The sequence below is a fragment of the Crinia signifera genome, chromosome 3 (genome assembly GCF_055691185.1).
Source record: "Crinia signifera chromosome 3, ASM5569118v1, whole genome shotgun sequence".
In the NCBI taxonomy this organism is placed as follows: domain Eukaryota; kingdom Metazoa; phylum Chordata; class Amphibia; order Anura; family Myobatrachidae; genus Crinia; species Crinia signifera.
Genome location: NC_139219.1, coordinates 122,901,991 through 122,914,985, shown reverse-complemented (window position 1 = coordinate 122,914,985; position 12,995 = coordinate 122,901,991). Strand labels below are relative to the sequence as shown.

General features: G+C 44.5%; 1 protein-coding gene across 4 annotated transcripts in view; it reads right to left on the bottom strand.

Moving 5' to 3' along the window:
- The window catches only part of TBCE (tubulin folding cofactor E), a 116,524-nt gene extending 103,863 nt beyond the window's left edge, over nt 1-12,661 (bottom strand). Inside the window, exon 1 of one of the 4 annotated variants that reach the window (XM_083176452.1) lies at nt 12,537-12,661. The gene's annotated coding sequence lies outside the window, so the exon portion shown is untranslated. The other 3 variants (XM_083176451.1, XM_083176454.1, XM_083176453.1) reach the window with 3 other exon arrangements.
- Nucleotides 12,662-12,995: the final 334 nt, after the last annotated feature.

Below are 12,995 nucleotides of genomic sequence, written 5' to 3'. Positions count from 1 at the left end.
CATAGTAATCTGTCCTGCAAGTAGGTCTCTTTGTTCCTGAGTGAATGAGGGCTACACTTCACTTGTGAGAAACTATTGTTGGATCTCTACATTCACTGGGGAGAAACTAAACAACGATACAAAAGAGTCTTGGAATTGCTGAGAAATATCATTGGACTTGGTCAGGTTTACCCCCGAAATAGGGTGTCTTAGGGTTATCATCCATCCGAAGCATCTATTGATGAAACACAATTTCTGTATGAAAACGCTTAAGGTGTGTGGATATACGCCTCTGTCTCAATGGTGTTTCCCCCTTCCCCCTACATTCCAAGAGCTTATTTGTAATGGACTAAGAGGAATACAATGAGACTGGGATTGCACAAGGGATGGCATATCTACACTCCCCCAGAAAAAGGGAAGTGTTCCATAATACACAGTGTAGAGTGGTGGTCCACTCAGAGTTCCAAACCTTCGTATTCATTGGTATGAACATAAAGATTTAAAAAATAGAACTATAAAAAGCAACAGTAACTACATTAAAACATTGTACATGCATAATAAATATCCTTAATGTCTCAAAACTCTTTTCAACTTTTTCTCGTTTAACAAAGTGGTGGGCATCTTCTAAAACTAGAAGTGCGCACGCATTGTATAATTAATAAAAACTGAAACCTGGGATGCTTTCAAAAACAATAACTACCTTATTTAAGATACAGAGCATACAAATTTTTAGAAGATGAACCGTATCTGCCTGAAGAACATATCCTTATTATAACCTCATCTATTGTGAGAAAGCTGAATATTTATCTCTGAGGTGAACTTTGTGAGGAATATCGATCCATAAAGTGGGATTTCAATGCAGTGGGTATATCAGAGCTAAGAAATGAGGTAAGGGCTGGGCCCTACATAGGATTCAAGTATCCCCAAAAATCTTAAAATATTGCTAAATGATCTGTTCTCCTGATTCTCCACTTTGACCTGTAATTGTTGGGTCTAGCATGAGCTGTCAAGTAAGTTTGACAAGTGTGAACCTAATCTTCCGCGTCACTCACCCTCGATTCCAATGCAGTTATCCGAGCTGTATGGGAATCTATTCAGGCTAAGCCTGCGTCAAGATGTGCTTGTAAATCAACAAATCTCCTATCCACAAGGGGCATTATGAAGTCTGAAATCGTTTAGCTGTTAGCGGAGGAGTCTTATCCTCCAGAGATTCCACAGAATTAGTGGGTGAAGGTGTGCCTGACTTTTGCGAGGAACCTTTACCCTTTCTGGTTTTGCTTGAGGTTTGTTTAGCTGGCATGTATTTATCTTCAAATTTGTCCATGACCCAATAAAACAGAAAATGAATCAGGTAACTGCAACAGAGGGATATATCAAAGTTTAAGGTAATACCCTAAACCCGATAGTTAATAAATTGTTATATTTTGGGCATATAGTGATAAGGTAGATTATCAGAAAACGAATAACATTATTTCTGGTGCATCCCAATGTAGGGGTTCAAGCCCTAATCACAAAGTTAAACATAATGTGAGGTATAATATAACAAATATACAGTAAGTCTAAGTAGTTCCCTGAACTAGCAGAGTATACTAGATATAAAAAACTGGAGGTTTTGGGGGGCGTGGCCTAGCTGGAGAAGAGGACAGTCGCATCTCCTCAGTGCTCCTGCCTCTTGGCCCTGTATATCACCCCCCTGGGGCAATTCTGCTATCCCTCCTGGGGAAAATCACCTGGGCAGCACCTCCTGGTCACGAGGGGACAGTGTTGGGGACGGTCGCGGAGTCGGGGGACCCGTCTACGGGTCTCCGCGGATTGCGGCCTACTACCCTCTTCTCACTGTGGACCGGGACCCGACGGGGGGCGCGCTCCCGCTGCCGGGACTCTGCTGTAAAGCACAATACAATAAATAGAGGAGAAGCGCCCGGCGCGGGCTCCCCGCCCCCGGGCAGACTACAGAACTCGCTCCCCATAAAGTCACCTCATTCTCCGGGAGACAGGACACGCTGGAGCAGAGCTTGATATCAGCGGCGGACATCTTGGAGTCCCGGAGCGGCCGCGGCGGAGCTCTCCCCACTGCACTGACGGGTTCCTGTGGCCGCACAGACTAGACAGACACATCCAGGACTCCTTGGGGGGACCCCCGCAGGACCTAAGGTGGGTTGCCTGGGCGCCCCTGTGCTCCACAGTCTGACCGAGCAGTGCAGCAGCGGCGGCCATATTGGAGGTGGCATCCCTCCATATCCCCCTACTGTTATACTGGAAGTGGCGGCCATATTGGACACTACTGCAGCAGGGATTCCCAGCACTGATTAACCCTGCACCTGCTGGAAGCTGCTGGTACTTCCCCCTAGTGAATATGATCTGGCAGCCACACATGTTAGTTAAAATGCCAGCAAAGAGATACAGATGCTAAATGCTTAATGTGCTCCACCCCACAGTGTCTATCTATTGTTACAGACTGCACCACATAATCAGCTAATCCTCTATTTGACTCTATACCAGGCCGTTTGGAGAAACACACTGTGCTCCTGTATTGCCTAATCCTCCTGCGGGCTCTGTATTGCTGTCTTACTGGTCTTCAAATATGCCTTCCAAGAGGGGCAAGGTGTCTAAACCTGTTTCACAAGTTCCCTTTTTCAGAACGTCTCCACGACGGCTGGAAAATCAGGGTCCTACAACTAGCGAGATGGATGCTGACCGCTCCTCCCCTGCGAACGACACTGACCCAACCCGAACCCCCCGCGCTGATTCTCTGGCACCATCAACGGTTGAGGACAACGCGGCCTTAACGGTTGGGACCTTAAAGCAACTACTCTTTCAATTCAAAGAGGAAGTGACGGCAGAATTTCGCACATCCTTTCAAACTTGCCAAAGATCGATAGAGGACCTCGGCGACCGAACCAAATCACCTGGAGACCAAAATGGGAGAAGTTGTTGAATCGCATAATACACTCATTGACTCCCATGCAGCTCTTGAAGATGAAGTGACGGCCTTACGTGACAAAGTCAGTGACTTGGAGGACAGGTCGCACAGGAACAATCTGAACTTGAGAGGGGTTCCTGAAAATATATCAAACAGCAGCCTCCACCCTGGATATTTTCAGGAAACTCCTCCCCTCTGCGCCCAGCGCGGATCTTCTACTAGACCGGATCCATAGACTGCCTAAACCCAGAACTGCACCTGAGGGCTCTCCCAGAGACGTCTTGATGCGGGTTCATTTTTTCCACATTAAGGAAGCCCTTCTGAAGGCTGCCAGGCCTTCCTCTGAATAGGCCGAGGTGTTGGGCTCTCTACAACTCTTTGGAGACTTGTCCCGTGCTACGTTGAACAAAAGGCGCTCCTTACAACCAATAACAAGTGCATTACGGAAGGCAAATATATTGTACAGATGGGGCTATCCTACAAAACTACTGGTTTCCAAAGATGGATCTACTGTCGCCATCTCCGGGATAGAAGAGGGCACGAAGCTGCTGCACAAGTGGAAGCTGTTAGCCCCCTCGCCCCCCCCTCTCCTGATCGCCGTCTTCAGCAGGACGACTGGTTGATTAATATCCTTTTCTTCATAGAGACACTTTACTGTTCAGAAGTGGACTATGTGCATTATGTGTTTGAGATTTTTGTTGTTCCTTTATTTCTGCTATTCACTGAAATGCAGTGGTCCAGAAGCGACCGTCCTCATTTGGGTCTCCTCAGAGAAATGCTTTAAGGCGGAGGTAAAATTTGAACTCCTTATTTCAAATGCATATCTAATGTTGTGGTTACAGTTGTCTAGTCGGAACTCACCTATTGACGCAGTCTCACAAAGTTCCACAATACTGTTTTGCTGATACTGTGGGGTGAGAGGTCACTACCCCCCCCCCCTACAATGTTTGGTGCGGCGCCTTGTTCCAGGTGCCCCACTTCGACTCCGTACGGAGCCATTTATTTTTGTTTGCATGTCCCCCCCCCTTCTTCTTGTTCTGTGTACCCTTTCTCATTCCTTCCCCTTCCCCCGTACTCCAGGTTCTCTAATAAAGGTTGGGATACTCTCTATCCCCCGGATTGACCCATGGTAAATTTAATATCTCTGAATGTTAAGGGGTTGAATTCCCCCCAGAAACGGAAATTGGCTTTGTCTTCCTTTTATAAGATGAAAGCTGATATAGTAGCAATACAGGAAACGCATTTTATTAAATCTGCTCCACCCAAATTTTCAGATAATAGGTTTCCCCAATGCTATGCAGCTAATGGCCCTCTTAAGAAAGCGGTAGTAGCTATCCTGGTATCTTCCAAATGCTCTCTTTCCGTTGACTTTCAACTAACAGACCCGGAGGGTAGATACCTCATTCTGGTGGGTAAATTAGAAGGTGTTGTTGTTACTTTAGAATCATGCTATGCCCCCAACTCAGGCCAACTTAGGTTTTGTAGGAAATTATGTGCTCTAATAGAACGACATTCTAGAGGTGCTATTATTGTGCTTGGTGATTTCAACATGGTTCCAGACGATGCGATGGATAAATCTAAACCCACTAGTGGTCATTCCCAATCCCTCCCGAGCCAGTCCTCTGGTTTCCGACAATTGCTAGGTGAATATGGGCTATATGATGCCTGGCGGACAAAAAATCCCACGACAAGAGACTATACATTTTATTCCAATCCCCATCATACTTATTCTAGAATAGATTTAGCCCTAACCGACAAGTGGACCTTGCAATCTGTCGTCAAGGCCTGTATTCTACCGATGACGTGGTCCGATCACTCCCCTTTGTTTATTAAATGTGAGCTAGTCTCCCGCAGAGTATCACCCGGTCCCTGGAGGTTGGGGGCACAGGCCCTGTCACACCCCGATTCCTATAATGCTATCAAGAGCTCATTGCTGACTTTCCTGGCTACTAATGACCCGGTAGATACCAGTGTCTACAACCACTGGTGTACGTTAAAAGCTGTAGTCAGAGGCTCAGCTATCCAAGCTGCTTCCAGACTTAAGCGACTGCAGGCGAAGGAGGTAGAGAGGTGTGAGGAAGAGGTAGTTAAACTTGAAGCTGACCCAAAAGATACACTACTTCTCAAATCTCTCTGCACAGCGCGTGAAAAGCTAAACACACTATCCCTTCGAAGTGTCACGAAAAATTTATTTAAACTAAATCAGAAATACTCTTTCTTGGGTAATAAGGCGGGAAGTCTTCTGGCGAGGAAGCTGAGGGGATGGCAGGCTAAGGCCAGAATCCACAATATCTATAACGCTGCTGGCTCCAAAGTTTCTGACCCCTTCGAAATCGCTAACACTTTTGCTGATTACTATTCTACACTCTACAATCTGAGGTCTGACGCGGAGACCCCACAGCCCACCGCTTTTGAGATTGAAGAGTTTTTGGATGGTGTTTCCCTTCCGAGCTTGGAGCCTGGGGTTATTGACTCTTTATGCTCTCCTTGGAGCTTACCCGAAGTTGAAGCAGCCATAGACTCTTTACCTAGAGATAAGGCTCCGGGCCCGGACGGGTACCCCTCCAACTTTTATAAACGGTTTAAAGTAAATGGCGCTCCGGTCCTTTTGAAAGTATTCAATACCGCATCTGAGACCGGAACACTCCCTAAGGAAATGCTTGAGGTGCAGATTGTAACGATCCCTAAGCCGGGCAAACCCTCGATGGCAGTGCAAAACTTTCGCCCCATAGCACTTCTGAATACTGACCTTAAGCTCTATGCCAAATTGATTGCCAACAGATTAGGCCCCCTCCTGCCCTCGCTTATAGCACCGGACCAAGTGGGCTTTGTTCCGGGCCGACAGGCCCCGGACAACACCCGCAGAGTGTTCAACATCGTAGAGAACTACGAGTTTGAGAAGTCCCCTCTGCTAATTCTGTCGCTAGATGCTGAAAAAGAGCTCGACAGGCTGCATTGGGGCTATCTTAAGGCCGTTTTGGGTAGGTTTGGATTTTCAGGCAGATTTATTGATTTGATTTTTGCACTGTATTCACTCCCTTCCGTGAGAGTATTCATTAAGGGGTTTCTGTGTAACTCGTTCACCATATCCAATGGCACTAGACAGGGGTGCCCCCTGTCCCCTCTCATATTCGCCCTGGCTATGGAACCCTTAGCGGAGAAAATTAAAAACTCTGTCCTTATCGAGGGCCCAGAGCTGGGGGCATATCTCATAAAATCAGTTTATTTGCGGACGACGTCCTCCTATGTATACTTAACCCAGAATCTTCTCTGATTGAACTCCATAGAGTATTGTCCCTATATTCGAAGATTTCATATTACAAACTAAACACTTCTAAGACAGAGGCCCTTCCCGTTTACATTCCCCTTGAGAGAGTCAAGCTTTTAAAAGACCAACACCGATACGCTTGGCAGTTGACTTCAATAAAATACCTGGGTGTCCAGATTGCTAGAACCTCTGAGATCTTTTCATGCAACTATAAGCCTCTACTTAGGGCATTCGAAAAACTGGTCAAAGAATGGTGTCTCCACGAAGTGTCATGGCTGGAACGAATAGCAGCATCTAAGATGGTGTTACTCCCGTAGCTTTTATATTTGTTTAGAGCCATTCCTAGAATCCCACCTAAATCCTTTTTTTCTGATTTTAATAAAGTTTTTGCAGGGTATATATGGAAGGGGTCTAGACCTCGTATATCTAAACAGGTCCTTATTTTACCAAAACATGTGGGAGGAGTAGCCTACCCAGAGTTGTACTCTTATTTCTCGGCCTGCCTGCTGAACCAAGCCAGAGACTGGTTCGCCGATAGGCAGGTTAAACCCTGGGTTTTGATAGAACAATCATTTATAGCAAGAATCCGCCTGGCGGACTTGCTCTGGCTCCCGCAGGGGCCGTCCTGGAAGGGACCGGGTGCCGCAATTAGAGACACCTTAGCAATCTGGCGTGAGCTAGTGTCCAGGCTGGGGGACAACCCGCTACCTAACTCTAAGTTAATCATTTCGACGATAGCAGCCCTTATTCCCAATTTGAAGCTGGATAATTGGGTAGCAAATAGCCTTTCCTCTCTTGAGGAACTCTGCCCATCGGGACAACTCATGTCTTTGACAGAGGTAACAGAAAAATTTTGAATTCCAAGGCAAGACTTTTATAAATATTTACAGTTACGACATTGGTTAACTTCTTGTACGGACAAGTAGGGAGTGCCCCCTGCCTTTCCTAAATGTCTGGAGGCAATGTTGACTTCGCAAGCGCATAGAGGAGGCATCTCCAGATGGTATAATGAGCAAACTAGTGGCTCCCCGAAGGATAAATTGGCTTTGCATGTTAGATGGGAGAAAGATTTGGGTAGGGCCCTAGCCAGAGAGGACTGGGATGCTATCGCTTTGTCCTGCTTCAAAGCCTCTAAGTGTCTAAGCCACTCAGAGATGTTCTACAAGCTATGCCACAGGGCATACCTAACCCCCCAGCGGCTGCACAAAATGTGGCCAACGGTCTCTAACCTTTGCTGGAGAGGTTGCGGCTGTGTCGGGTCTATCCCACATATCTTTTGGGATTGCCCGAAGCTGCAGCCGCTGTGGGAGGAGGTGTTCGTCCTCTTGAGCGAGGTGGTGGGCGTGTCCCTTCCTATGGACCCAGTAGTGGCCCTATTTCATCTCTCCCCAGTTGTCTCGAGGGAAGACAGATATCTAGTTGGCCAGATACTAATTGCCACTAAGGCGGTAATAGGCCAGTTTTGGAAATCCCCAGAGATACCTGATATGCACCACATTGCGAACAAAATCCCTAAACACTTTTTATTCGAAACTATTGACTATAAATACTCCTCTTCGGCTAACTCGATCCACTTTAAGTGGTTTAAATGGACTACATACAGAGAGAAAAAAAATCTCCCCCTGGGTCCACTTAACCATACTGACCTATCCCCGATTTTGTCTGCTTGTTGAACGGGTTAACAAAAGGTACATCTTACGGGATCCCTCTCCCTCACCCTTACCCCTCTGTGTCTGTACTGTGAGTATTCTTTCCCCTCCTTTCTTTCTATTTGCTTTTTTCTTCCTTTTTTAGCATGAGTCCATGTTTCCCCTTTGGGAAACCCATCAGTACCTGACTTCGTTTGCTAAGACTGAAATTTGTGTTTAGTAATTTTTGTTCCTTTACTGTAAATATAGTCAGTATGGTATTTGCCAATGTCGATCAGATACCTTGGTACCCGAATATGTCAAACTGTCATTTTTTTTTACATGTGGAGTTGAGTAATATGTGGTACTTTCGACACATCTGTTTATTACTGCTGACTCAATAAAAACTATTTTGGAAAAAAAAAAAAACTGGAGGTTTCCAAGACGCAAGGACAGAGGAGCAGCTCCATATAACCTAAAAAGCTTGTTCAACCAAAACAAGTAAACAATGATATACAAAAAAAGAATAAGGATATATTCCAAGCGCTGTCTGTATAGGGATTTTTCACATTAGCAATACATCACAAACCTTCCGGATAAGTCTGAGATGTTTGGTGAATAAAAACCCAGTACCTTGGTTCAACGTCCCACAGTGACAAGATGGTCCAATAAAAAAGAAGGTCCAATAAAAAAGAATAAATTCTTTGTGCAAGTCTAGAAAGCCAGCCAATGCGTTTCGATAAGAATCTTTTTCAAGGCCTGTCTCTGCATCCATATTTATACCCAGGGATCAGGAAGTGAATACTCCAGGAAGAGGAGGAACCATAGGGAAATTTGTTTCATAAATGCATATCTACACATTACATATAAGTAGGTAACATAACTTATAACATAGCATAATTTATTTGTGAATAATTCAAAACATGCATTTTTATGCATGTATTGCTAATGTGAATCATACAAAACATCACTCACTAACCCTTGGATCTATTTCTTCAGTGTACTTGTGGTCCCTTTTTATATTGTTTTTCCTGTGTAGCAATAAAAGTATTTTTCAAGTGAAAGAAACCCAGATGTGCTTTAAAAATCCCGGCGAATAGCTGATCAGGTCGGCTTTGTACCGGGCAGGCAGGCCCCGGACAACATCCGTAGAGTACTTAATATTGTTGAGAGTTGTGAATTCAAAAAAACCCCTCTGTTAATCCTGTCCCTAGACGCTGAAAAAGCGTTCGACAGATTACATTGGGGGTACCTAAAATCAGTTCTGCTTAAATATGGATTCTCTGGTAGATTTCTAGATGCCATTTTTGCACTTTATTCATTTCCCTCCGCGAGGGTGTTTAATAACGGTTGTTTATCCAATATGTTTAACATAACAAACGGCACCAGACAAGGCTGCCCCCTTTCTCCACTCATATTCGCCCTAGCTATGGAGCCTCTAGCGGAGAAAATAAGGAACTCTGCCCGCATAGAAGGACCCGAACTGGGAGGGATAAATCATAAAATTAGTTTATTCGCCGACGATGTCTTGCTGTGCTTACTTAATCCGGAGGTCTCGTTATGCGAGCTTCACAAAGTTCTGACCCTCTACTCTAGTGTATCATACTACAAGTTGAACACCACCAAGACGGAAGCTCTCCCTATTAACATTCCCTTAGAGAGAGTTAAGCGGCTGAAAGATCAATATCGATATGCCTGGCAATTGACATCGATTAAATATCTAGGTGTCCAAATCGCTAGGTCCCCTGACATTTTCCGATGCAACTATAAGCCTCTAATAGGAGCGTTAGATAAACTGATAGGGGAATGGGGTTTTCATGAAATCTCATGGCTGGGCCGCATCGCAGCAGCCAAGATGGTACTCCTCCCGAAGATACTATATATGTTTAGAGCAATCCCAAGGATACCCCCTAAATCCTATTTTTTGGAATTTAATAAACTATTCACCAGATATATCTGGAAAGGATCTAGACCTCGCATAGCTAAGCAGGTCCTTATCCTCTCCAAGCAAATGGGTGGGGTGGCATACCCGGATCTGGGGAGTTACTTCTCAGCCTGTGTACTTAACCAGGCAAGGGACTGGTTCGCCACCGGGCAGGTGAAGCCGTGGGTATCTATAGAGCAGTCCTTTCTGCCTAAAATCTGTCTGTCAGAGTTGTTCTGGCTGCCCAGGGGGGAAATTCCCTCTTGGGGGGGTCCAGGAATATCTATTAGAGATACCCTACTAACTTGGCATGACGTAATAGCAAAAGAAGCGGAGGCCTCCCTGCCCGGTCCGGACCTGGCCATCATGACTATAGCTTCCCTCATCCCCAATTTAAAATTAGATAACTGGGTAACAAATGGTATAACCACGCTCAGGGATATTTGCCCAGTAGGTAATCTTATGTCCTTTACGGAAATCTCAGAGAAATTTGGTATACCACGACAAGATTTTTATAAATATCTGCAACTAAGACACTGGCTGACTGCAGCTGCTGGTAGACCTGCAGTGTCACTCTCTTTCCCAAAAAGACTGGTCATAGTTCTGACCTCGCAGAACAATAAAGGGGGCATCTCTAGATGGTACAACGTACTAGTAAATAGATTACATTCGGACAAATTACTGTCCCAGGTCAGATGGGAGACCGATTTGGGTAGGACCCTTACTAGGGAAGAATGGGATCTTATCGCACTCTCTTGCTTTAGGATCTCAAAATGTTTAAGTCACTCGGAAATGTACTACAAACTATGCCATAGAGCTTATTTCACCCCTCGGAGGATGCATACAATATGGCCGACAGTCTCTAACCTCTGCTGGAGAGGGTGCGGATCTGTTGGGTCCCTCCTGCACATCTTCTGGGACTGCCCAAAGTTACGGCCGATATGGGGGGAAGTGTTTACCCTGTTGAGTGAAATTGCAGGGGTTCATCTGCCCATGGACCCAGTCACCGCACTGTTCCATATATCCCCCTCTATCCCAGAACAAGATAGATATCTGACAGGTCAGATCCTAATTGCCACTAAAGCAGCGATTGGCCAGTACTGGAAGTCCCCGGAGACTCCTGATATCCACCTCATTTTGGGTAAAATTCATAAACATTATTTATTTGAAACGATCGACTACAAATTTTCCTCCTCCGCCAACTCTACCCAATCCAAGTGGTCTAAGTGGTGTACCTATAGAGAGAAAAGAAACCTCCCACTAGGAATTTCCCTCCAGATGGACCCTGCCTCGATACTAAATGTCTCGGTTGATGTTTGAATGAGTGCCCTGGATCCTCTACCCCCTACCTCCCACTTACCCACATGTTTATTTCCCTGTGTGTCTGTCCTGTGCGAATTACTACCTGTGTCTTTATATTTTTGTTTCACGTCTAGTCCCCCTCCCCCTTTTTTTTGTTTATATTGGCCAGAGTCTTCACCTTCTGGCCTGATAAATACGTCGGTACGTTACAGTTTTAGGTTACATGAACTCATTTGTACCTTACATTACTATCCTGCTATGGTTAATTTATGTTGTGGCCCTATGTGAGGTGTCTCATGTTCAAAACTTGTACTGTCCAAAATTTGTACTGATTAAATAAAAACTATTTTGAAAAAAAAAAAAAATCCCGGCGAATTGTGAGTTATTGGTACGCTTACCTAAAAAGAAACCTTTACATGTGTTACAGCAATAAACCCTAGTGAGTGGAAATGTACGCTTTAATCTAATAATGTGGACACTGTGGTGAAGTCGTAGTAAATTTCCCCCCTAAAGTTTAAAACAATTGTATTGTACAGTAATATAGAACCGTGAGAAATAACAACTTGAAAAAACTAGTGCGATGCAATATCACAATACAGTATAAGTAAATAGTCCAAATATATTCAAAAAATGCCCGTCAGGCTAGTCAAATATAGGTAAAAAGTATGTATATTGTGTATATGTGGTTCACTGAGCGCTACAACCCTCAAGGTTAAAGTGCTAATTTGATGCACTAAATACAGTGCTTTTACTGATAGTGGTATTTTGTAAGATATATACAAACAAATAATGCAAAAACCAATATAAAACACTCCAAGATAATACAAGTGGAAGCAAAATGTCTCAGGGTGCCACATTTTCCGACGTGGCCAAATTCAATATACAGTATAGCAATGGTACTAGACAGCTGCGTCTCCAGTGTTTAAAGAATATATAAAAAGTGTGAATATCCTTAAATAATAAAGTGCTATGCGTACCGGAAGATACGCTTTGAAATGCTCATAGCAGTATCTTTATGAATCCCTCCTTTTCCTCTGATCTCCTTCTATCCACAGCTTGACAGCTCGGTTGTAATATAAGGATCCAAGGAAAAGGATAAAAATATCAATCACAGTGCTTTGTGCAATCTAGTGATTTTTGGTGATATACTGCCACCGTGTGGTAAAAAGAATGTGAGACACCCAGTGTGAAATGATTAAAATATAACTCACTAGTCAGGGCTCCGGGTACCAACATGGATCCCTGTGGACCTTTCCAGAGTGTGTACCTTCAATAAAAAAAATCTCCCACAAGTGGAACGACTGGATAACGTGTTATCGTTTAAAAAGGTTTTAATAGTATGAACAAAGATAAATGGACCTATACATTAAAATAAAACATAGAAATCTTATCTGATGTGTATCTCATACACTGTGGGGAGCAATGTACTTGTGTCCAGAGCGTCCCCGACGCGTTTCGTCCCTTTAAACAGTTTGGGACTTCTTCATGGATAAAGAGAGAGGAGCCACGCACCTTAATTAAATGTACAGGGCTCTATCTGGATGACTTCCGGGTTTCCTGCGTCTTCCCAGTGTTACTGCGCATGCGCGGGACTTTCTCAGCACGCTCCGGAAGAGTTTACTGGGGTAAGCGCAAGCGCATGCGCGTTTGCGATTCGCGGTTTTTATTAGCTTTTAACGGCGTATACTATGCGCTCCCATGCGCTGGCTACAGTACCTTATTTATTTATATGGCCTGAAAGCAGCTCCTTAGTCCGTGCACTGGACCGTAGCGTACATTTTATTGTAGAATATATGGCGGCCGCCATTTTGTTTGTGACAATTCCTATACCTATATTTGGCCCTCAGATTTGTTATTAGGTGCATGAAAACGTCTTCTGGCAGGGAGACAATTATTCAGATAAACCCCCTATATACATAGGAGGATTGTTTAGCCGATTACAGTGCATATATATACATTAATATGCATTTT